This window comes from Halichoerus grypus, chromosome 7, assembly GCF_964656455.1.
Source record: "Halichoerus grypus chromosome 7, mHalGry1.hap1.1, whole genome shotgun sequence".
Taxonomy (NCBI): domain Eukaryota; kingdom Metazoa; phylum Chordata; class Mammalia; order Carnivora; family Phocidae; genus Halichoerus; species Halichoerus grypus.
This window is the reverse complement of record NC_135718.1, coordinates 79,124,095-79,150,447: the sequence shown is the minus strand read 5'-3', so window position 1 is coordinate 79,150,447 and position 26,353 is coordinate 79,124,095. Positions and strand designations below refer to the sequence as shown.

The 26,353-nt window shown below is 41.3% G+C and overlaps 1 protein-coding gene and 1 pseudogene across 2 annotated transcripts in view; one reads left to right on the top strand and one right to left on the bottom strand.

Annotated features, from left to right (window-relative positions):
- The window catches only part of PRKG1 (protein kinase cGMP-dependent 1), a 1,234,019-nt gene that overhangs the window by 961,113 nt on the left and 246,553 nt on the right, over positions 1 to 26,353 (bottom strand). The gene's annotated exons all lie outside the window — the stretch shown is intronic.
- LOC118555345 (U4 spliceosomal RNA) lies at positions 3,369 to 3,482 on the top strand (annotated as a pseudogene).

Below are 26,353 nucleotides of genomic sequence, written 5' to 3'. Positions count from 1 at the left end.
GCAAATATGACAGAATGGCTGAGTTATTTTGGGGGGGGGAAGGGGGCACTGGGAAAACTTCATAAATAATGTGGACAATAATACTGGACAAAATGGCTCTAAGTTTGTAACTTTGCACAGTCTAAGTCTTCTCTGGGCCACTAATTCCTTGCCTGCAAAATGACTGATGACTACCTACACAACATCCAATTCTCCCTTTCTTCCTTTCAGAAGAACCCCCAGTTTTATTTAGTTGACCAGCTTACACCACATGACTCTGGGGAAGTGGATTCAAATTCCCAGCTCCAAAGATGGTTGGGACCCCTCTACAGCAATCATGATAATTCCACAAGCCTGGCATGTGGCCCAACCAAAAAAATGAGAGTGCCTTTGCTAAGAAGAACCTGGGAAAGAAATCTAAAAAATGGTCTCACAGCCTCCTCTGAACATCCGGGTCTTGGGGCACAGCCGCCATCTTGCTGTCAAGCTGAGCAGGAAACCAACACTTTGTGGAGACCAAATCCAAATCAGAGAACTTCAGGGACACTGTCATCCACACTCGGGGTACAGCCTACCTGAGAAATCCCTGTGTGACATAATAAATGTCCTTGTGTTAGCCAATTTGGCACAATTTGAGACTGAGGTTTTCTGTTACTTACAGCTGAAAGCATCTGAGAGATCCTGAGACTACACATGTCCTTGTGTTCTAAGTTTGTGTTTTTCAATGTGGTTTCTCTCTTGGTATAAAAGGACGAGCCATGAACTCAATCACTTAAACCTAGAAAGTAAAATATTTACTTTCCAAGGGAAGTGCATGAATTAGGTAATTTCTAACTCTTTCCCAGTCAAAAAAAAATATTGAATTCCACTAATTATTTCTATTTTAAAAATCTACATGGTTATATGCATTATCACCATTGCTTATCCTTGGCACTCAATATCGATTTGATTGAACACAAACCACTTAGACATGGTGGAAGGTTACTACGTTATTGAAAAAAAACTACTTTATCATGTTCTTATTTTAAATTCGTCACTTATGTGTGGTTGTGGAAACTGAAATTACTCTAACTTCCACTAACCCCATCAGTGTTATTTGGGGAATTCTATCCTGAATTACTTTTCTTTCAGTCCGTCAAAGGAACAGAATCCAAATATCTGCTATATTATTAATCTGAGCCGAAGAATGTGCCATCAGTCTATAGTTTGAGTGCTTCCCATCCCTCAGGTAATAAATATCAGGTTTCAGTGAGAACTCCAGCTATTCATCCATGTCACATCTTTAATGATATTTTCAGTCTAATGAAATAAATAATGAATCAGTTATTTTCCACCTTTATAAAATAACTAAAATCATTGAGAATACAAGCTACTTTCTCCTAGGGCCAGTCAGGTACTTTAGCTCGATTAACTGTAAATCCAAAACCCCTAGGGGAAAGCACTGCATTAATTAATTTTGCATTACATAGCTTTCCACTGCTATGTATGGTGTTGTTATTGTTTTAGAAATCTATGATTACCAAATCAATTCCTTAGATTGGTTCAATTCCTCTTCCTGAACTGCCTGTTGGAGAAGTTGAATAGATCTGTACTCCCTATGAAGGTATGGACCAGACTGAGAGTTCTTAGTCTGCAGCTCAATGAGCACCCCCCCTTATTACTAATCATTTATGCGAAAATCAACTTTTTGGCACAATACCTTGCAAAAATATACCTACTGGATACCATTATAACTGAGACATACACATTAGAATATATTATAGGTGTACTAAAAACAGAAACAGGTAAACTTTCCAAGGAAAATTATGTTAGTATACTTATAAAAGTAACTTATCCTAAGTCAAGAGAAGCACTTGGAGGAATTAGTCAGTGCTTCAACCACAGAATGTCTTTGAATGGTCTCTGTAAACTCAAATAGTCAGTTCTTGAATGTGGTACATATAATGCGCAGTTTTGATCTTACCTAGCTCCTATTTACAACTGCCTATGGGTTGAAACGTTGCAGGTTCATGAGTACGAACTATTAGATTGATTCATAATAATCAGTTTGTGCTGCCCTTTTCAAAAACATGCCAGAACTTTTCTGCCGAGCTGTTTGATTTGCAACCCAGAAACAATATGTAACCGTTGATACCATAGAGTCCTTTTGAGAAGGAAAAGAGCCTCAAATGTTTCGATGCGTAATAGTATGAAATCTTAAGTCCCCTTGACAAAACACATTTTGCATTTACAAAGATTAAAGGTATGCAAAGCTCTAAAGTTTGCCCCTTTAATGGGGACATCTACGTCTTGGGCCACCTCCACAGCTCTCTGAGGATAAGGAGTGGAAGCAATGGTTTTGAATGCTCCAAAGTGAACACGAGGTACAATATAGCGTCTGACTCTTGGTTTCGGATTGGGTCATGATCTCAGAGCCCTGGGATCAAGTTCCTGTCGGGCTCTGTGCTTAGTGGGGAGTCTGCTAGAGATTCCCTCTCTACCTCTCCCTGTGCCCCTCCCCGCTGCTGGTACAATCTCTCTGTCTCTCTAAAATAAATAAATAAATCTTTTTTAAAAAAAAAGAAAGAAAGAAAGAAAGTTCTCTTCTCTGAATAACCTGGACTTCTCTGAGACTCGCTGATCAGTTCAGGAAGTAGAATTTGTACATAATTGGCTTGGGGATGAATGAAATATGTAAGATCCGATGCAGAGGTTAAATAAAACTCTTTGATCTCAAAATCACACTGGACACCCTGTGGTAGAAATAGAGGTCTAAAGGGGGAAAAAAAAAGATGAGTTCTATTTCCCATCACAAATTAAGCCCAGGGAAGGGAAATTTGATAATCTAATAAAGCAAACCTTGTAAAACGGCTTCACTTGAACCTCATCAGCATACGAGATTCGCAAGAAATGAAACTGCTCATGATCTAGAGTCCCTTAACCACTGGGAGCATTTAGTGAAATAGTTCTTTCTTTCCAAAAAATGGTGGTCTGGAAAGGTAAATTAATTTCAGATATGATTGGCGTGTTTGGTCTTTTTCCCCATCAGCAATACAGTGCCATTCCTTCCATGAACCTAAAAGAGAATACGTTCGTGATACCTATCATTCTTCTTCTTTCCCACATTAATGTTGACATCTCTAATTCTCTGATGGATGAGAAACCTAAAAGCAACCATATTTTGAAAGTGAAATCCACCAAACTGGTATAGAGGGACAGCCAAAGTCCTTGCCAGTGATTTAGCCATGAATGGGTCTCACAGGTGGGTTGACTTGATAATCACGCATCGCTCACCTCTTGCCAGATCCTCTTTCATGTCATCAAAATCATCATCCTCTGCTTTCTGCTGCTTCCAACCCACCCAGTAACAGCTTCCAGCTTTGAGCTTCTCCTTTATTCTAGATACTACCAGCTTTGCACAGTGGCAGTATCGTAGCCAATGAGGTTTATCCAAGGCGCGATTATTGTTAATTGAAAACTATTCTAGATACTACCCCGGGACCTTCAATATGCTTCCTCTTGAGCCTTCAAGAGAAAATGACAGCGCCTTTTTAAATCCCATTTAAAAGATAAAGAACCTGCAATTCATAAATGTTCACTATAAAGTAGCTAATAAGAGGTCAGATAGATTTAAACTCAGGTCTGTTTCAAAATTCCCAGCTGTTGAGCAATGTGGAAGTGAGCGGGACACACAGCCATGTCAGGAGTTGAAAGGGTAGGAAACTAAACTGCCATCATTTTATGGAAAGGAAAGAACTTTATGAATTTTGTCATGATTTCTCTTTTGCTTTATCATCACTGTAATCACTGAAAAGTGCCTGCATTCAAATATATAGATAAAGTTTATTTGTTTCTAGGCAATTTAATATCATTTACAAAATACTTTTTCTAGTCCTGTAATAGGACTTTTTACACATCATTTAAAGAAGCATATTTATTTTAAAGATTTTTATTTATTTATTTGTCTCAGAGAAATAGAGCACAAGCAGGGGGGAGAGAGCAGCAGGCTCCCCACTGAGCAGAGAGCCCAACACGGGGCTCGATCCCAGGACCCTGGGATCATGACCTGAGCCGAAGGCAGATGCTTAACCGACTGAGCCACCCAGGAACTCCTAAAGAAGCATGATTTTTAAAAGATTTTTATTTATTTATTTGAGAGAGGGTACAAGCAGGGGGGAGAGAGAAGCAGGCTCCCCACTGAACAGAGAGCCTGACACGGGACTCAGTCCCAGGACCCCGGGATCATGACCTGAGCCGAAGGCAGACACTTAACTGACTGAGCCACCCAGGCACCCCTAAAGAAGTATAATTTTTATATATGTGTTTAAAAGACAGCATTGTGTATCTGGTAGACATTTCTCTATGTGTCGGTGTATAGTTAGAATAAAAACATTGCTAAAATCAATCAAACTTATTCAGTACACCAAAAGTATCATCATCTGAAGACACAGTTCTTAGTCTCCGAGACGACAAATGCCACACACAGAGCCCTCCTTCCTGCTTCTGTTGTCCATGGGTTCCAGGTACCAATATGACAGCCTGATCTGACATACCGGGATTTTCCTCAAAAGAGAAAACACACATTCCCCTGTGTACACACACACACACACACACACACACACACACACACACACACATATTAAGCTATCAACGTATATATGTAATATTTCAATTATTATTTGCCTGAGTCTTCATCTATGAGTAGTAGCAGTGAACTGTGATTACATCAATTTCTCATGTTCCTCACCAATACCTAGAAGGACTAGAGAGAACTTCCAGCTTCTGGTAATTGATTAGCTCAAGATCTGGGAGAAGCGTTTTCATTTGTGAACCAAACAAACACATCCTGAATAATCATTCCAGTTATTTAAGAGCCAGTGGTGGATTCTTAACAGAATTATATGTGCACATTTTCTTCGGGGTATTAATTAATATGTTATCTACTGCCAAAAACTGAGTTCCTAAGAACTTTATGGGGGGGAAAAACCTTTTAGCTTACATATAAGAAAATAGTAGTATTTTCATTCCTTTTGTGTTCCTACAGATTTCTTCATAGAAGTTGGACCCTACTTAATTACTCATAAATCACCCCTAATATGAGGATCCTTAATCACCTGGATTAAAAGTTTTAGATTTAAAACACACAAATATAAAGGAATGCTGCCCACCAGCCGGGTGCTTGGCAGATGCAATGAGCTGGTCCCTCCAAATGGAAATGAATCACACACATCTTTCCAAGTGGTATTCCCTCTTTTAGGTCAAGCCATACCCATAAAAAGTTCATAGCTGCTAAAATGCTTTTAAGAGGATCAACACCTGGTAAAGACAAAGCAATCTACACTTCCTGCCAAAGCTTGATTATACCAGGGTGAAGAAGCAATGTGCAGACATGTCTGCCAAATTATGAAAGAGGTGTCTCGTTTGCCTTAGAGAGAAATGGAACATAACTCTATACTGAAGCACGAAAAGCAGGCAATGCAAAGCTGTCCCCACTCCCCCAACTGCTATAACTAATTCTATAAAACAAATGTTGACTTGTCGTCTACCATGCATTTGACACTGTGGGAAATACATTGCAAAAGGCAGAACAGATAGGTTCATGTATATCCATAAAGCAGTCAAAAATGCTTTCCCTCACTTAAGACACACTGGAGCTGTGGGGCACCTGGGTGGCTTAGTCAGTTAAGGGTCCAACTCTTGGTTCAGGTCATAATCTCGGGGTCCTGGGATCAAGCCCCATACTGGGCTCAGCGCTCAGCATGGAGTCTGCTTGTCCCTCTCCCCGCTGCCCCCCTGCTGGAGCGCCTTCTCACTTCTTTGTCTGAAATAAATAAAATCTTAAAAAAAAAAAGAGAGAGAGAGACATTGGAGTTGTTCGATTGGTGTAAAGCTTCGGTTATGTGAGGTAAAGAAGTTCTAGAGATCTGCCATCCAAGATCGTGCCCACAGTAGACAATACTATACGGTGCACTTAGAAATGGTGTAGCTCTCACGTTCTTATCTTCCCTAAAATGTTCTTATCACAGACACAAGCGCACAAGGAAACTGGAGGTAGTGACACGCATGTCTATTATCTCGACTACGCGGACGGTTTGGGGACTATGCGCAGATGCCCAAACTCTTTAAGTTGTATGCCTTTGACTCGTGCGGGGTTTTGGGTTTCAAGCACACCTCAGTAAAGCTGTCAAAAAATCATAACAGGATGAAAGAAGACACACTGCTATAACGAGCATTCAGGAAAAATCAAATCCATGTATAAAGATGGAAGGAGGCAATCTGTAATGTTTTAAGAAGCCAGCGCCGCCCTGAGCTAAGAGATCTAAGTACCTCCTCGCTAGCACCGCTGTGGTCTCCTCTCTGAACAGGGCATGCTGACAATTCCTCTCCACAAAGCAGTCAGAGGACTGGGCAGGAGAGGGACACAGAGCTTAGCAGTCAATCTGTGCTAATTCTCCCATTTCCTCTTCCCCTTCTACAACCACCCCAAGGATGAAGCAGGTGAATGGCCTGCCCCCCAGAGATGCTTCCCACACTTGCACAATTCACCTTCCCAATTCCATGTCATCATGGACGGAGTTTTGCACACTCACTGGTCAAGAAGGGAGAGGCAAGGTGCTTTTCTAAACTGGAAAACGCACGTGTTTCCCGGGAGAAGGGAAGGTATGTCCAGACTACCTTGTAAGATTCCCACAAACTGCCTTGCTTCCCATCCTAAGCAGGCAGACACTCCACACTCCGAGAGAAAACAGCGAACAAGTCATTCATCAAAGTCCGAGACCACTTCAGGCATTCACCAGTCCCCACGAAAGGCCTCTGCCTTTCTGTGACAGGTTGCTCCATCACGCAGAGGCCCCCTTGGTCTTGTCCACTGGTCAGACGGAGTCCCAGGTCAATGACGCAATTCTACTCTCAGGCACAAATTCATCTGAAAGACCCCTAGGTCTTTCAAACGCTATTGACGGACGCTTGACTGTGTGGCTTCGCTGCTAAACATTAGCCTTGAATCCAGGTTGTCCCACTGTTGCTCATCACATACTCATTTTTTTTTCTCTCTTGCTACCATCAAGACAGGTCTAAATGTCTGCATGCTCCCGAGGCTGCACATGGCCTTACCCCAAAATGTCGTGCAGGGCAGAGGAGGGAAGGGACACCAGCAAAACCCTGGGGTAATGAGAGAGGAGGGGACAAGCCTCATCTTTGCCACCTCCTGTCTGTGGGACTCAGGGATGCCAGTAAAACTTGCAGGGTCTCCGTGGGTTTCTCTGAAAAACACAGCACCCCAGACGTTTAAGAATTGATGGGAATGCAAGCTGGTGCAGCCACTCTGGAAAACAGTATGGAGGTTCCTCAAAAAGTTGAAAATAGAGCTACCATACGATCCAGCAATTACACTACTGGGTATTTACCCCAAAGATACAAATGTAGGGATCCGAAGGGGTACGTGCACCCCGAAGTTTATAGCAGCAATGTCCACAATAGCCAAACTGTGGAAAGAGCCAAGATGTCCATCGACAGATGAATGGATAAAGAAGATGTGGAATATATATATATATATATATATATATATATATACACAATGGAATATTATGCAGCCATCAAAAGGAATGAAATCTTGCCATTTGCAACAACGTGGATGGAACTGGAGGATATTATGCTGAGCTAAATAAGTCAATCAGAGAAAGACATGTATCCGTATTTTCGAGCAAGATGGCGGAGGAGTAGGAGACCTGGATTTCGTCTCCTCTCAGGAATTCAGCTGGATAGGGATCAAACCATTCTGAACACCTACAAACTCAACAGGAGATCGAAGAAAAGAATAGCAACAACTCTCTGAACAGAAAAGCGACCACTTTCTGGAAGGTAGGACGTGCGGAGAAGTGAATCCAAGGCGATATTCGGGAGGATAGACGGCGGGGGAGGGGACTCCATCGGCCGCTTCTGGCAAGTGATAGAGCCACGGAGCACAAAATCGGAACTTTTAGAAGTCTGCTCCGCTGAGGGACGTCACTCTGGTGGCGAAGTGGGGGGTGGAACCCTCGCGGGACAGTGTGGTCTCAGGACCCTCGGGGTCACAGAAAGACCGGGGGTGCCTGAGTGCGGCAGAGCTCCCAGGTATCAGAGCAGGGAAGCCGGCTGCAGAGACGGAGCCCAGGCGCGGGCTCTCACCTCGGGGTTGCTATAAACCGTGATCCGCGGCACAGTCAGGCCACCGCTCCTCCAGCAGGGACCCAACAAGCGGCAGATCCGGGGAGACTCACCTTCTTCCCCCGGGAGGAGAGGTGCGGGAGCGCACCGCGGGGATCTGCTGGGTTTGGAGACTCCACCCGGGGTCGGGTGCCAGATAGAAAGGCACGGTCACAGGCCGGGTGAGCGCAGAGTGTGGCCGGAGACCGGGGAGACAGGAGTGACTGACGGCTTTTCTCTGGGGGGCTCACTGAGGAGCGGGACCCCGAGTTCTCGACTCCTCCGGGGTGGAGACTGGGAGGCCGCCATTTTCACTCTCCGCCTCCAAAGCTGTACGGAAAGCTTGCAGGGAACAAAAGCTCCGGAGAGCAAACCCCAGCAGATTACTTAGCCCGGACCGGCAAGGGCGGGGCAATTTCGCCTCCGGCAAAGACATTTGGGAACCACGGCAACAGGCCCCTCCCCCAGAAGATCAGCGAGAACAGCCAGCCAAGACCAAGTTTACCGATCAATGAGAACGGCAGAACTCCAGCGCTAGGGGAATACTGCACATAGAATTCATGGCTTTTTTACCATGATTCTTTAGTCTTTCAAAGTTAATTATTTTTTTTAACTGTCTTTTTTTCTTTTTTCTTTTTTTCTTTTTTTTTGAATTTTTCTTTTTCCCTTTTTCAACCACATCTTATCAATCCCTTTTTTAAAAAAAATTTTTTTATTTCTCATTTTTAAAGTCATATTCTATCCCTTCATAGTAGTTACCCGTATTTTTGGCATATATATATAAGTTGTTCTCTCTTTAAAATCTTGAGATAGTTTCTTCTAACAAATCAAAATATACTCTAAATCTCTAGTGTATGTTTTTTTTCTACTCCCCTGCCTGATCACATTCTCTCCCTTTTTTCTTTTTTTTTTTTAATCCTCTTCTTTCTTTTTTCAAACAACTTATCAAATCCTTTTTTAAAATTTTTTATAATTTCCATTTTTACAGTCATATTCCATCCCTTCATTATATCAACCCTTATTTTTGTACATATATAAGTTTTTCTTTCTTTAAAATTTTGGGAGGGACTTTCTTTTAACAGACCAAAATACACCCAAAATCTAGTGTGTGGTACTGATCTATAAACCAGCCTGATCATATTTGATCACATTCTGTTTTTGTTTTGTTTTGTTTTGTTTTGTTCTGCTTTTGTTTGTTTTTATCTTTATCTTTTTCTTTTTTCTTTTTTTCTTCCTTTTTCTTTTTTCTCTCTTTCCCTTTCTTTTCCCACTGCTTCAGGTCTTTTCTGATCTGTTTAGAGTATATTCTCTGGGGACGTTGTTACCCTGCTAGCATTTTGTTCTCTCATTAATCTATTCTCCTCTGCACAAAATGACAAGACGGAAAAAATCACCTCAACAAAAAGAACAAGAGGTAGTACTGACTGCCAGGGACCTACTCAATACAGACATTAGTACGATGTCAGATCTAGAGTTCAGAATCATCACTTTAAAGATACTAGCTGGGCTTGAAAAAAGCATGGAAGTTATTAGAGAAACCCTTTCTGGAGAAGTAAAAGAACTAAAATCTAACCAAGTTGAAATCAAAAAGGCTATTAATGAGGTGCAATCAAATATGGGGGCGCTAACTGCTAGGATAAATGAGGCAGAAGAAAGAATCAGTGAGATAGAAGACCAAATGATGGAAAATAAAGAAGCTGAGAAAAAGAGAGATAAACAACTACTGGATCACGAGGGCAGAATTCGAGAGATAAACGATACCATAAGACGAAACAACATTAGAATAATTGGGATCCCAGAAGAAGAAGAAAGAGAGAGAGGGGCAGAAGGTATAATGGAGCAAATTATAGCAGAGAACTTCCCTAATTTGGGGAAGGAAACAGGCATCAAAATCCAGGAAGCACAGAGAACCCCTCTCAAAATCAATAAAAATAGGTCAACACCCCGACATCTAATAGTAAAACTTACGAGTCTCAGAGACAAAGAGAAAATCCTGAAAGCAGCTCGGGAGAAGAGATATGTAACCTACAATGGTAGAAACATTAGATTGGCAACAGACTTATCCACAGAGACCTGGCAGGCCAGAAAGGACTGGCAGGACATATTCAGAGCACTAAATGAGAAAAATATGCAGCCAAGAATACTATATCCAGCTAGGCTGTCATTGAAAATTGAAGGAGAGATAAAAAGCTTCCAGGACAAACAAAAACTAAAGGAATTTGCAAACACGAAACCAGCCCTACAAGAAATCTTGAAAGGGGTCCTCTAAGCAAAGAGAGAGCCTAAAAGCAACATAGACCAGAAAGGAACACAGACAATATACAGTAACAGTCACTTTACAGGCAATACAATGGCACTAAATTCCTATCTTTCAATAGTTACCCTGAATGTAAATGGGCTAAATGCCCCAATCAAAAGACACAGGCTATCAGATTGGATTAAAAAACAAGACCCATCGATATGCTGTCTGCAAGAGACTCATTTTAGACCCAAAGACACCCCCAGATTTAAAGTGAGGGGGTGGAAAACCATTTACCATGCTAATGGACACCAAAAGAAAGCTGGGGTGGCAATCCTTATATCAGAAAATTAGATTTTAAACCAAAGACTGTAATAAGAGATGAGGAAGGACACTATATCATACTTAAAGGGTCTATCCAACAAGAAGATCTAACAATTGTAAATATCTATGCCCCTAACATGGGAGCAGCCAATTATATAAGGCAATTAATAACAAAAGCAAAGAAACACATTGACAACAATACAATAATAGTGGGGGACCTTAACACCCCCCTCACTGAAATGGACAGATCGTCTAAGCAAAAGATCAACAAGGAAATAAAGACTTTAAATGACACACTGGACCAAATGGACTTCACAGACATATTCAGAACATTCCATCCCAAAGCAACGGAATACACATTCTTCTCTAGTGCCCATGGAACATTCTCCAGAATAGATCACATCCTAGGTCATGAATCAGGGCTCAACCGGTACCAGAAGATTGGGATCATCCCCTGCATATTTTCAGACCACAATGCTTTGAAACTAGAACTCAATCACAAGAGGAAAGTCGGAAAGAACTCAAATACATGGAGGCTAAAGAGCATCCTACTGAAGAATGAATGGGTCAACCAGGAAATTAAAGAAGAATTAAAAAAATTCATGGAAACCAATGAAAATGAAAACACAACTATTCAAAATCTTTGGGATACAGCAAAGGCAGTCCTAAGAGGAAAGTATATAGCAATACAAACCTTTCTCAAGAAACAAGAAAGGTCTCAAGTACACAACCTAACCCTACACCTAAAGGAGCTGGAGAAAGAACAGCAAATAAAGCCTAAACCCAGCAGGAGAAGAGAAATAATAAAGATCAGAGCAGAGATCAATGAAATAGAAACCAAAAGAACAGTAGAACAGATCAACGAAACTAGGAGCTGGTTCTTTGAAAGAATTAACAAGATTGATAAGCCCCTGGCCAGACTTATCAAAAAGAAAAGAGAAATGACCCAAATCAACAAAATCATGAATGAAAGAGGAGAAATCACAACCAACACCAAAGAAATACAAACAATTATAAGAACATATTATGAGCAACTCTATGCCAGCAAATTAGATAACCTGGAAGTAATGGATGCATTCCTAGAGATGTATCAACTACCAAAACTGAACCAGGAAGAAATAGAAAACCTGAACAGACCTATAACCACTAAGGAAATAGAAGCAGTCATCAAAAATCTCCCAAAACACAAAAGCCCAGGGCCAGATGGCTTCCCAGGGGAATTCTACCAAACATTTCAAGAAGAATTAATACCTATCCTTCTGAAACTGTTCCAAAAAATAGAAATGGAAGGAAAACTTCCAAACTCATTTTATGAGGCCAGCATTACCTTGATCCCAAAACCAGACAAAGGCCCCATCAAAAAGGAGAATTACAGACCAATATCCCTGATGAACATGGATGCAAAAATTCTCACCAAAATACTAGCCAATAGGATCCAACAGTACATTAAAAGGATTATTCACCACGACCAAGTCACATTTATCCCTGGGCTGCAAGGTTGGTTCAACATCCGCAAATCAATCAACGTGATACAATACATTAACAAAAGAAAGAACAAGAATCATATGATCCTCTCAATAGATGCAGAAAAAGCATTTGACAAAGTACAGCATCCTTTCTTGATCAAAACTCTTCACAGTATAGGGATCGAGGGTACATACCTCAATATCATAAAAGCCATCTATGAAAAACCTACAGCGAATATCATTCTCAATGGGGAGAAACTGAGAGCTTTCCCCCTAAGGTCAGGAACGCGGCAGGGATGTCCACTATCACCACTGCTATTCAACATAGTATTGGAAGTCCTAGCCACAGGAGATCAGACAACAAAAAGAAATCAAAGGCATCCAAATTGGCAAAGAAGAAGTCAAACTCTCACTCTTTGCAGATGATATGATACTTTATGTGGAAAATCCCAAAAACTCCACCCCAAAACTGCTAGAACTCATACAGGAATTCAGTAAAGTGGCAGGATATAAAATCAATGCACAGAAGTCAGTGGCATTCCTATACACCAACAACAAGTCAGAAGAAAGAGAAATTAAGGAGTCGATCCCATTTACAATTGCACCCAAAACCATAAGATACCTAGGAATAAATCTAACCAAAGAGGCAAAGGATCTGTACTCAGAAAACTATAAAACACTCATGAAAGAAATTGAGGAAGACACAAAGAGATGGAAAAACGTTCCATGCTCATGGATTGGAAGAACAAATATTGTGAAGATGTCAATCCTACCTAGAGCAATCTACACATTCAATGCAATCCCCATCAAAATACCATCCACTTTTTTCAAAGAAATGGAACAAATAATCCTAAAATTTGTATGGAACCAGAAAAGACCCCGCATAGCCAGAGGAATGTTGAAAAAGAAAAGCAAAGCTGGCGGCATCACAATTCCGGACTTCCAGCTCTACTACAAAGCTGTCATCATCAAGACAGTATGGTACTGGCACAAAAACAGACACATAGATCAATGGAACAGAATAGAGAGCCCAGAAATGGACCCTCAACTCTAGGGTCAACTAATCTTTGACAAAGCAGGAAAGAATGTCCAATGGAAAAAAGACAGTCTCTTCAACAAATGGTGTTGGGAAAATTGGACAGCCACATGCAGAAGAATGAAACTGGACCATTTCCTTACACCACACACAAAAATAGACTCCAAATGGTTGAAAGACCTCAATGTGAGACAGGAGTCCATCAAAATCCTAAAGGAGAACACAGGCAGCAACCTCTTCGACCTCAGCCGCAGCAACTTCTTCCTAGAAACATCGCCAAAGGCAAGGGAAGCAAGGGCAAAAATGAACTATTGGGACTTCATCAAGATAAAAAGCTTTTGCACAGCAAAGGAAACAGTCAACAAAACCAAAAGACAACTGACAGAATGGGAGAAGATATTTGCAAATGACATATCAGATAAAGGGCTAGTATCCAAAATCTATAAAGAACTCATCAAACTCAACACCAAAAGAACAAAGAATCCAATCAAGAAATGGGCAGAAGACATGAACAGACACTTTTCCAAAGAAGACATCCAAACGGCCAACAGACACATGAAAAAGTGTTCAATATTGCTCGGCATCAGGGAAATCCAAATCAAAACCTCAATGAGATACCACCTCACACCAGTCAGAATGGCTAAAATTAACAAGTCAGGAAATGACAGATGTTGGCGGGGATGCGGAGAAAGGGGAACCCTCCTACACTGTTGGTGGGAATGCAAGCTGGTGCAGCCACTCTGGAAAACAGTATGGAGGTTCCTCAAAAAGTTGAAAATAGAGCTACCATATGATCCAGCAATTGCACTCCTGGGTATTTACCCCAAAGATACAAAAGTAGGGACCCGAAAGGGTACGTGCACCCCGATGTTTATAGCAGCAATGTCCACAATAGCCAAACTGTGGAAAGAGCCAAGATGTCCATCATCAGATGAATGGATAAAGAAGATGTGGTATATCGGGCTCCTTGCTTAGCGGGGAGCCTGCTTCTCCTTCTCCCTCTGCCTCCCTCTTCCTGCGGCTCCCCCCTGCTTGTGCTCTCTCTCTGTCAAATAAATAAATAAAATCTTAAAAAAAAAAAAAAAAAAAAAAAAAAAGAAGTGGTATATATATACAATGGAATATTATGCAGCCATCAAAAGGAATGAGATCTTGCCATTTGCAACAACGTGGATGGAACTGGAGGGTATTATGCTGAGCGAAATAAGTCAATCAGAGAAAGACATGTATCATATGACCTCACTGATATGAGGAATTCTTAATCTCAGGAAACAAACTGAGGGTTGCTGGAGTGGGGGGTGGGGTGGGAGGGATGGGGTGACTGGGTGATGGACACTGGGGAGGGTATGTGTTCTGGTAAGCGCTGTGAATTGTGCAAGACTGTTGAATCTCAGATCTGTACCTCTGAAACAAATAATGCAATATATGTTAAGAAAGAAAAAAAGAAGAAGAAGAATGTAGCAGGAGGGGAAGAATGAAGGGGGGGAAATCGGAGGGGGAGAAGAACCATGAGAGATGATGGACTCTGAAAAACAAACTGACGGTTCTAGAGGGGAGGGGGGTGGTGGGATGGGTTAGCCTGGTGATGGGTATTAAGGAGGGCACGTTCTGCATGGAGCACTGGGTGTTATACGCAAACAATGAATCATGGAACACTACATCAAAAACTAATGATGTAATGTATGGTGATTAACATAACATAATAATAATAATAATAAAGAATTGAACAAATATGAATATGTTCAAAGAAAGCATTACTCTTTCAGATCCACCTGAGCACAATATGACATTTTAGAGTCCGTGATTGTAGATTTCTCACCTGGCACACAAAGATGATAAATATATCTGGTGGCTAGAACGTATGCCTCACGATTGTAGGGGTTGGGGTCATGTTCACTGGTCTACGGAAGCCTTGCAACAGTACCTCACACCCGGTAGATGCTTAGTAGTTACTGATGAGCAAATGAGTGAGTGAATACTATAATTTGTTAAAGATCACAATTTACAATAAATATGTTGCTACTTGTGACCTTTGTAATAAGCACTCACATGTCCTCTTTTGTTCTTTTTCACTAACCAAAGCTGAATTATGTTGCAAATAAAAATTGAAAAAAAGTGAGTCTAACACTTTCTTAGAATCCAAAGCACCACCTTAGAAATATATCTGAGAAACAAACAGGGTTTTAGAGGGGAGGGGGGAGGGGGGATTGGTTAGCCCAGTGATGGGTATTAAGGAGGGCACGTACCACATGGAGCACTGGGTGTTATACGAAAACAATGGATCGTGGATTACCACATCAAAAACTAATGATGTACTGTATGGTGACAAACACAACATAATAAAGTTAAAAAAAAAAGAAATATATCTGAATAAAAAACAGCAATTAAATTATAATATACCTTAAATATAGGCAAGACAGTAGGAACAATGTATCACCATTTATAAACAGAAAATAAAAAATGCCTGTTTCCAGGTTTATTTTTCTACACATTTTGAAAATTATTATTACGTTCACATTTTCTGACATATCCTGTATGTCAAAATAACTTCCAAATTAACATTTGGTGCATTATATGTTGGTACATATAATGTTGGTGATACTATAATATAGGTATGTACTCCCAGTTACCTACTGATTTGGTTCCATGGGAATGTTTCTCCCTTTCTTTCTTTTCTTCTTTCTTTCCTTCCTTCCTTCTTTCTTCCTTTCTTTTCGTCCTTTCTTTTCTTTCTTTGTTTCTTTCTTTCCTTCCTTCCTTCTCTTCCTTCCTTCCTTTCCTTCCTTCCTTCCTTTCTCTCTTTCTCTCTTCCTTTTTTACTGAGACATAATTGGCATATAACACTATTAATTTCAGGTATACAACATAATAATTTGATAAGTGTATATATTACACCACAATAAGTCTAGGTAGCATCCATCACCATACATAGTAACAATTTTATGTGTGTATGTGGGAACTTCTAAGATCTACTCTCTTAGCAACTTTCAAATATACAATACAGTATGATCAACAATAGTTGCCATGCTGTACATTCCATCCTGGGATTTATTTATAACTGGAAGTTGGTACCCTTTGACCACCTTCACCCATTTCACACACCTCTCCCCACCGCCTGGCTCTGGCAACCGCCAGTCTGTTCTCTGTATCTACCGGTTTTTATTTTATTTTTTTAAGATTCCACATGTAAATGAAATCATATAGTATTTGTCTTACCCTGTCTGATTTATTTCATTTAGTGTAATGCCCTCAAGACTCAAGATCCATCCATTGTGGCAAATGGCACAATTTCCTTCTATTTTATGGCTGAATAATATTTCATCATACACACACACACCCCCCACATCTTCTTTATCCATTCGTCTATTGATGGACACTTTAGCTGCTTCCCTGTCTTGACTATTGTAAGTAATGCTGTGATGAACACGGGAGTGCAGATATCTTCTTGAATTCGTGTTTTTGTTTCTTTTGGATAAATACCCAGAAGCCGAACTGCTGGATCATAGGATAGTTCTACTTTTAATTATTTGAGGAAACTCCATACTGTTTTCCAGAGGCTGCACCGACTTACACTCCCACCAACAGTGCACAAGGGTCCCCTTCTCTCCATATCCTCGCCAACACTTGTTATTTCTTGTCTAAATTTTGATACTGGCATTCGGACAGGTGCGAGGTGGTAGCTCCAGGTGCTTTTGATTTACATCTCCCTGATGATGAGGGATGCTGACTGTTTTTTCATGTACCTGCCAGCCATCTGGATGTCTTCTTTGGAAAAATGTCTATTCAGGCATTCTGTTCATTTTTAAATCAGATTGTCGTGCTAGTGATAGCGGTGGTTACCGAGTTGCATGAGTTCTTTATATAATTTGGATATTAATTCTTTATCAGACATGTGGTTTGCATCCCATTTCCATGGGTTGCCTTTTCATTTTGCTGACATGGGCATGTCTCCTTACCAGCTTTTCCTTAGAAGCTACTCTTCCAAAGGCTTTAGTACACCTTAGATTTACTAAAATTTGGGGCACCTGGGTGGCTCAGTTGGTTAAGCAGCTGCCTTCAGCTCAGGTCATGGTTCCAGGGTCCTGGGATCGAGCCCCACATCGGGCTCCCTGCTTGGCGGGAAGCCTGCTTCTCCCTCTCCAACTCCCCCTGCTTGTGTTCCCTCTCTAGCTGTCTCTCTCTGTCAGTTAAGTAAATAAATAAAATCTTCAAAAAAAATTTTTAAAAATAAATTTGCTTGCCTCTACTTTTGTGGAGAATGATTTTAAAACATAAGTTAAGCATAGCTGCTATTTTAAATACGGCATTAACCGCCTACCTCTTCTTTAAAAACAAAACTATCATCACGCTTTTTTGTTCTTGTTCAATAAATAATCAATTTACATGAGATCTCCTATTGCTTTTCATCCCTCTTGAGCCAGATAAAATTTCACCTTTGGGCATATTTATTTTTGTCCTTAATCTGACCTGTGTCTTCATTATTCAATTACCAATCCCTCAGACCAATTAATTGTTACATCATCTTCAGAATGTGGGGGTTGCTTTATGTAAGTAGAACAAAGTTAATTTGAAACAATTTAATTACAGCATTTCCCTTAATTGTAACAATTATTTATTATTCTTCTTCTGTAAATTCTAGATAACCATCTCCATCATGTGGAATTTTTAACTAGTAATAGTGGAATAGTAATAGTGAAGGGACCTTAGAACTTTAGGTAGCCCTTTTATATGCAACTTTAGATAGACTATTGCAATCAGCACTTCTTGCAATAAGTAAATACATTTCAACAAAGTCTGCTATAGAGTCCATTTCCCTTATGTGGCCAGTTTACTCATCAGAAACATGAAGAGAATGAATTAGATGGATTCTACTAATTACTTTCAGCTCTAAAATACTATGATTGCACAATCCCAACTTCACTGCTGCCCTGTTTTCTACGAGCGCAGTTGTACTTAGCTGAAGGAAATGTGAAGTTGAATATTATAGTGTCATAGTTAGGGAATCACGGACCATTTTAAATCACAGGTGTAAATGAGTAATTTTCTGATAAACCATTCACGATACCATGCAAACTACTCCCTTCAAAACCAAATATTAACAATATTTTTATTTGTACTTGAAATAAGACCTAGAAGAAACACAGAAATCAAAATATGTCTTACACACGTATGAATATCTCTTTAACGCTGATTTATGGTACTCTGTGCAGTAAAGGGAATTTATACTTACTGGGTGTGTGCCATGGATCAATAACTGTCCTGGGCAAACTGAGAATGTTTTCAGAAGAAACCCTTGAAGCTTATCCAATTCAATTCAGTTTTTCACCAGGCATAGGCTGATTCCATCCTTCTAACTTTCTGACAGTTCATTTCGACCCTTTTATAATTGTTGTTTTATGATTTCCCATGATTTTCTTGTTCTCTTATAGCTACACTGTTGTTAATAAACATGATAATTCAATTCACAGGAATGTAAACAGCTGTCCACAAACTGAAGAGGAAGTGAGAGAGATGAGAAAAAGTTCGAGCCAAAGTGAACTTTAGGCAGACCTGGAAGATGGACATGACCGCAAGATTTGTCCCAACGTAAAACAGAAAAAAAAAAAAAAAAAAAGACACTTTTGTTTTAAAAAGAATTGTTTTGGAAAAGGAAGACAGAAGACATAGGGCAGACCAGGTCATCGGAGCAAAACCAGGCAATAAGGGAAAGATCTAAGCTATGTGCTAGAGGATCTACGTGGAGCTCCATTGGCTCATTTGTTCACAGGTCCATTCATCCAGCAAACCAGCAAACGTAGCCCTCCCCAGTGCTGGGCCCTGAGGATGTGGGACAAACAAGTTAAACAAGATCCTGTACTCGGGGTGGTTCACTTCCATTAAAAAGGCAAACATCTTTTCACTACATACATTCAATTGTCAAGAGAAGAACATTCAGTGGTTGTTTCTTTACACCAAAGATCTCATTGAAATTAAGGCTTACTGTGGTTTTCCCCCGAGTATTTCCTTCTCCTCACATGTGTGTCTGAAGAAGACCAAGAAATATGTTTTGCCCACATAACTCCTTAATTTCCTCCTTTTCTTCTGGTTTGAAAAAGAAGTCAAAGTTCCAGATGTACAGTCCATTCCTTTCTCTTCTCACATTTTAGAGTCCTATCTGAGGGGCAGATGAGGGGAAATTAGTCCAATAAACACAGTGATACAACCTGTCAGTGTATCTGAATCATTTCACCAATGCCGGGCAAGCTGTGCGCTAAAGCAAACTTGACAGACAGGGGTGAACAGGGTCCTCTCGCAGCCTGACCGCCACGGGCATCCACGAGCCTCCAGGCTGGGTGGGGACCCTACCATCTACTGCTCTATTTGTCTTCTTGCTGTATCATTTACCTCCACCTACCTTTTTGCTCTTCCTTTCTCAAAATGATACCTTGTTCTTAGTCCCAAATCCAGAGCCACAAATGCAACGGTCATAAACCAAATCCAGACAAGAGAAATGTCACATTTGACCACAAAGGTTGAAAACTAATGCCACGCATGAACTGGCCATGTTTAGAAACTGAGAGATACGACACACACATCCCAATGTCCAGGTTCTCTTGAAACCTAGGAAGATCTGGCCATAGGGCATCGGCAGGGAACGAATCTCAGTGTAAGGAGCAGCAAGCAAGTGCCCCCCAACCAACCACAGCCCTCAACTCTCCTACTAATGACTGACCCTGAGGCCAAGGGCCTGCCAACTGTCATCTCTGATCACGCTTGTACTTTCTGGCTCCCCTCTGTTTAAAATATTTCCTGTATCAATATCCGACAGAAAAGTTGAAAAATAAAAGACAAACCAAATCAACCCACTGCTTGTGTGTTCGTTTTTGTCTGAATGTCAGGGGTTAGCACATTTTTTTCTGCAAAGGTCTAAATGGAAAAAAAGGGGGGGCTAAATAGAAAAAAAAAAAAAAGGTCATACTGCGTTACAGTATGATGGCCAGGCAGCAAGAAAGCCATCACAGACACTATGAGAATGAATGGGCCTGGGTTCTAATAAAACTTGATTTACAAAAACAGGCAGTGGGCTGAATCTGGGCCATGGTTTGCAGTCCCTTGTTTTATGCCATCTATATGGATGCTCTAGGCACGTGACCTCTGTCCTATCCCTTTTCTGCTTTGTTGTCAAACAACCCTTGTCAGTTTCCCTTTCAAATTTGGACTCCTTTGGTCAATGTGGACATCTAGTTCCAAATAGCCATGAGAAGACGCTGCCAAAATGGTCTTTGAGCCTTCTGGGCCAGGGAAAGTCAGCCCACCTTGGGAAGCAGACAGCAGGAGATCTCAAGACTCCTGGAACAGAAGGCACAGAGCTGTGAATTCGCTACTCCCTTTCTCAACAGCTTTGATGCTTCCCGACAGTCTAGTAAAATAATGCACTCTGACACCAATTTCACTGTCTTGGCTATATTTGTCCTCCACTGTCCACCCATGAGTTATTTGTTCCGGTCGTTCTGGACTGCTTGGTATGTTCTATTTATAACTTCTACTTTCTCCTCTCCATCACTTGATCAAGCTCTGCACTGTCTAGGACAGAAGGAGGCTGGTTTAGGGAAATCTAGCTCTTCCCAAATTCCAAGGCCTTCCTAAAATCATAGATTCCCCCATAAGACCTTCCCCAATTCGACCAGTTACATTGAAGGTCTTCAAGCCTTGGTGTTCCCCAAGCAGGACTAGAGCACTTCAATTAGGCTATAACACATGAATTGCCATTACCTCAGGTCAAAAATGGTCAAATATTGGAAATCTCCTAGATTCGGCCTAACGCTACCCATAAACGTGTCTGCTCCAGTATCTGAGGCAGGGAGGGGTTGAGTCTCACGCCGTGTCTACTCTCCTCTCCAACCCAACACCTTGCTCAGAGCAGAGGATCCACCAACACTGGTGAATGGACATGCTGAATTAAAACCAAACCAAACCAAACAGAACAGCCTTAACAGAGAAGTAAAGACAGCATGCACACCTCTAAATTCCTTTTAACAACTACTACAGGTGGCCTTAATTCATGACCTAGATGACTTAGATTTCTAAAAATAGCACCTGGGGGGCGCCTGGGTGGCTCAGTTGGTTAAGCGACTGCCTTCGGCTCAGGTCATGATCCTGGAGTCCCTGGATCGAGTCCCGCATCGGGCTCCCTGCTCGGCAGGGAGCCTGCTTCTCCCTCTGACCCTCCCCCCTCTCATGTGCTCTCTCTCTCTCTCATTCTCTCTGTCTCAAATAAATAAATAAAATCTTTAAAAAATAAAATAAAAATAAAATAAAAATAAAAATAGCACCTGGGGGGAGAAAAGAGGGTAGACTTGTAGCCAGGCACTTCTCCGGTTGTTGACATTCTGCTACATTCAACAGGGACCCAGGTGTTTTGATAATGGTTAACTCGGTTTCAACCAGGAATAGTGCAAAAATCCTCCGGCCTGAGGAAGCCCCTGGTATTCAGAGTATAATATTCTAATGGGAAGCTCCAATAAAATGTGAGCTGTTTTATTGGCTGTCTCTTATGCTTAAGTTCTTCTTTTCAATATGAAAAGGAAAAAGCAATCTGTTGGCAGTACAGAGCTTGCCAGAGTCCTGTTGCTAAGCAAAGGGAAGCGAGGGAGACCAGGGGAAGCTGAAGGTCTATGAATCAGGGGCAGTAAAATTCTAATCACCTCTCGGTGTTCTGCGTGGCTGCCCAGCTGGGGGACGGAAGGCAGCATCTGAATCAGTCCATCCACAGGCTCAGGAATGTAGTCCCAGGCTTCACAAAGGAGACCATGTCCACTGTGAAGCTGGCAGTTAAAAAGATACGATCACGGTTGTAGGAAAGAAATGATAAGGTAACCTCCAGCAGCCTCCATGAGCTCTCAGACATTTTTTCCCAATAAGTGGTTATCAACCAGCTACATAATAGAAGAATTATGGCGAGTCAAACATCAGTCTCTTCTAAAAGGATGGTGATAACACCATCTTTTATCTTAAGAAGGTTTTCATTACAAACGTGCTAAAACGTAAAGCCTTTATTTTTTTAGTAATTGGAAAATATATATGTTTAAAACTTATGAAAGAATACAGGAACCCTACAGTGTTTCATCCCCAGAGGATCCTTTAAGACATTCTGAGGTAAAGAGAAATTAAAAGAGGCCCTTTGGGTTCCTTGAAACAGAGACCCCAAGGCAAGGGGGTTAGGCAGAGAGAAAGAGAAACAGGGAAAGGGAGAGAGAGAGAGAGAGAAAGGGCCTCTCTGAGTAACCTATAAATAAATATGATCTATTTTGCATATCCCCCTAGACAGGAGGATGAACTCAGGAATGATACTGAAATTTCAGGCTACCTGCAATAAATTATTATCTTGAACTCACCTTGGCAATACAAATGGTGAAAAAGAAAGAAAGGGAATAATCCTACATCAAATTCAAATGCTCAGGTTTTCTTCCTTTCAGTTTGACACATAAAGCACAGAAAATATCATTAAATTACTAACAAGTCTTTTTTTTTTTTAATATTTTATTTATTTATTTATTTAGAGTGCAAGTAGGGGGAGGGGCAGAGGGAGAGGGAGGGAGAGAATCCCAAGCAGACTCCCCGCTGAGCGCAGAGCTTGATGCGGGGCTTGATCTCACGACCCTGAGATCAGGACCTAAGCCAAAATCAAGAGTTGGATGCTCAAACGACTGAGACAGCCAGGCACCGCACTAACAAGTCTTGATTAGCCCCAGAGATACTGTTAGGTAAAGCATATATGATACATTTAAAAGATATTCACATTGCTCTTTTCTGAGAAATTTTTATCAACTATGTGTTAATATGTCCTCAAATAAAAAAAGTCATCCGAACACCAGCCCTAGAAAGATGCTGCTGCCCCACCCCCCCCAAAAAACCCTCAAAAATTACATTTATGTGTCAACTATACTGCAATAAAAAATAAATAATGTAAACAAAAATTATATTTGTTTAGGAACAAGTATACCATATTCGACTGTCTTTATTCTAAGGATATTTATTTACTAAAGCCATGTAAAGAATGTCTTCAGAAATTTACGAGGAAGATGGGAGAGGGCGGTCTAAGAATTCAAACAACAGTCTCCTCCAGTCTGTTCCTATCCCTGGCTCCAAGAGGAGCTAGGAGGGTATCTATTGATATCAACCAAGTAATTAGCATTTGCAAGTCCATTCACGTATTAGGGTCAGGCACAATTCTCCCTGTTTACAGGTGTATCAGCCATTCACAGACATGCTGGGAAACTGAACTGCCCATGCCACAGCTAAAGTCCATCAGGAAAGAGCTAATTCAAGTCTTCACAAGCAATTGATCAACGCCCACGAACTAGCTGATATACAGAGAAGCAGACGGCTTCCACAGGTCCCTACACAGACGATGGGTCCGTCGGGGAGGAAGTTCATGGGGGAGGGGGCCTGCAGGTATGCCAGAGCAGGGGCGAGAAAGCAGGTCAACAAGGGTGGTGCAGGGAACAAGGCAAAGGGCCCCAGAAGCCACCCAAAGAGAGAAGCCTCCCTTTTGATTGATGTCTGCCAATTAATTTGCATTTTCAAGTCTCAATGTATTAGTATCATGCTCATATCTTGTTCAACAAATCTGTCATTGAAGAACTGGTCAAACGGTCGCAGAAACCCAATATATGGGATGAAGTCTATGGCCTGAGTCTCTGTACGGCATTTCTAGCCTCCCAGTCGGATTTGCTTTCTCTAAAAGGGAAATGCAATCATGTTATTCTGATGCTTCTCAGTAAATCCACGGTGGTCTCAGGCTCATCTCCGACTTGCACTCATGTTCACGATCTCTTTCCATTAATTGGTTCCAGATTCTTGCTCACGATGGACTCAGACTACCAATCTAATTTACCTATGAATCAGGGAATTGAGCTTCTTTTTTTAAAAATTACATCCACCTTTGGCCAGTTGCAATCTCCTTGCTCCTCTCCTGTTCCTCACTGCTCTACAAAGTAACAGAAATCAGCAGAGTATTGCATCTATCACTCTGTTCTATAATTAACCTGTCTGGTGGAAGCCTTACGTCCTAGACTGCGAGCCCTTGAGGGCAGGGGTTGCCGGCACCCAGGAAATGTCAAAGCATCATAGATCTGCAATCACAGTTCGAGGAACTGAACTTAAAGCACCAACGTGGGGTTTTTTAATTTTCTCATATCCTTCGGCTTCAGTTTCCTCTCGCAAGTATTATGTCTTATCCGACCTAATATTTACCTGCTTCGCTCAAGAAACTGTCAGGTGTTGGGGGAAGACAAGTGTGACTCCTTCCTGAGAGGAACCTGTGGGGTCAAATCATCCCGGCATCTTCCATCTTCGTGTTCTGAATGTAGTTATAAAGCCTTTCTGATCATTAGCATTTTCAGCCTTCGACACATTTCCTACAGCATCTGACGCCTGCGCTTGGTTATCCAGCTCTTCTCCCAACAGCGCATCCTTTTTCCTCGGTGTGCTCATTAGAGAACTTCTCAGCCAGTCACTTATGCATGGGGTGACTTCCCTTTCCTTCCTCACAATCCATCACTCTTATTCTATTTGAATTCCAGTTCTGAGAGCCCCCCCCTCACTTATTCAGCAGTCTTTTCATTTCAGGCCAAACTGCTTCCTTTCTGTTTGGGTACAGACGGCAAGAACTATTTTCCACTGCAATGATGTAGAGTACGGGGACCCGGGGTTCTAAATACAGTTCACGCAAATGGAGGAGTTCCGAATATTGACTTTGGATGAGTGAAGAGTTGGTTGATGTTTTAAGGGCACTCTCATTAGCTCGGGCGTAACGTCCTCAAGTTTGGGGGGGCAGGGGGCAGGGAGAATTCTATTCTCTGCATCTGAACTTCTTCATGTTGTCAGATTGGGCTCGATCATCTAAAAGGACAGGATCTGGCAGAAAGAGGAGGTGACAACAATCGCGAGCTAAAACAACGTCTGTCGTGTGAATTGTGACATTTGCCACATCACTTTAGAGGTCTGGGTCAGTTGGGTCATCTGTACGGACGTTTATGCCTGTCTCCTGAGATCTGCTCTGGGCTTCCTCCAGAGCACAGAGTTCTGGCCCCAATTTTGCCACTAACTCACTGATCTAAAGCAGAAAGCTTTATCTCCCAAGGGTTCAGTTTCCTCCTCTTAAAATTATGTGAGCTGTAGTCAGTATTTGCTAACATCTTTCCCAGCTCTGACATTCTCAAAAGAATGTAGCAAAATTAACATCCCTGTAGAAGGAAGAATTATTACAGATGGAATTACTGTTAAAAAAAAAAAAAAGAATTACTAAGAATTCCTGATGGGAATGTGTCTATAGAAAAAATGTAGACATTTGTTTTATAAATGAATTAAAAGAGAGTCACCCCCAAGCTAGCCCAGTTGTGGTCTAGAATCTTCTCCCAAGATCTTTAAGAGATCAGTTCTTCGACGGTCCCAGGCTATTAGTCCTTTAAGTAGGGAGCTCTCTTCAACTATCGGGGTCATTCTGGCATTTTCAATCCAGACTACACAAAGGAGGTTGCTCCTGGTGTTCACGATGATAATTCTTTTGATCTGTTTCAAGTTCCTACATCATTCTGTCTTAGGTAGAGGGCGTTCCTTCAATGAAATAAATATATACTGAACATTCTGGTGAGACCATTTTCTCAGACACTGAAGAGGACACAACGGCTTGAAAGACAGATTTCCCAGCCTTAGGAACCATACGTTTTTGTTAGAGGAGAGTTAGATAAGACACATTTAAAGTACACAACGCTATGAGTCTACAGAGGACGCACTATGTGTAGGGGAGGACATTTGCGTTAAATCTGACTTAGTAACATTTTATCTGGCAAAATTGATGGTGAGGGCCACTTGAGAAAGCAACAATTTCACCAACAAAGATAGGCTATAAGAAAGCATTGGCATGCCTATGAGACAGTAGTAATTCAATTTGGGTGCACTGTGCTTATCAGAGTAGACAACTGAGAGCCTATAATGTTCGCAAGCATTGCAGGATAGGACCTGAGATGGGCAAAGTGGCATTTTGCTTCTATTTAACAATTAAACCACAGCCCATTCATTCCGCAGAATATACTGAGCTCCTGTGCTGTGCCAGGCTAGAGTCTTTAGTATATGGACAGCAACACTGCTGATAGCATCTAAAAT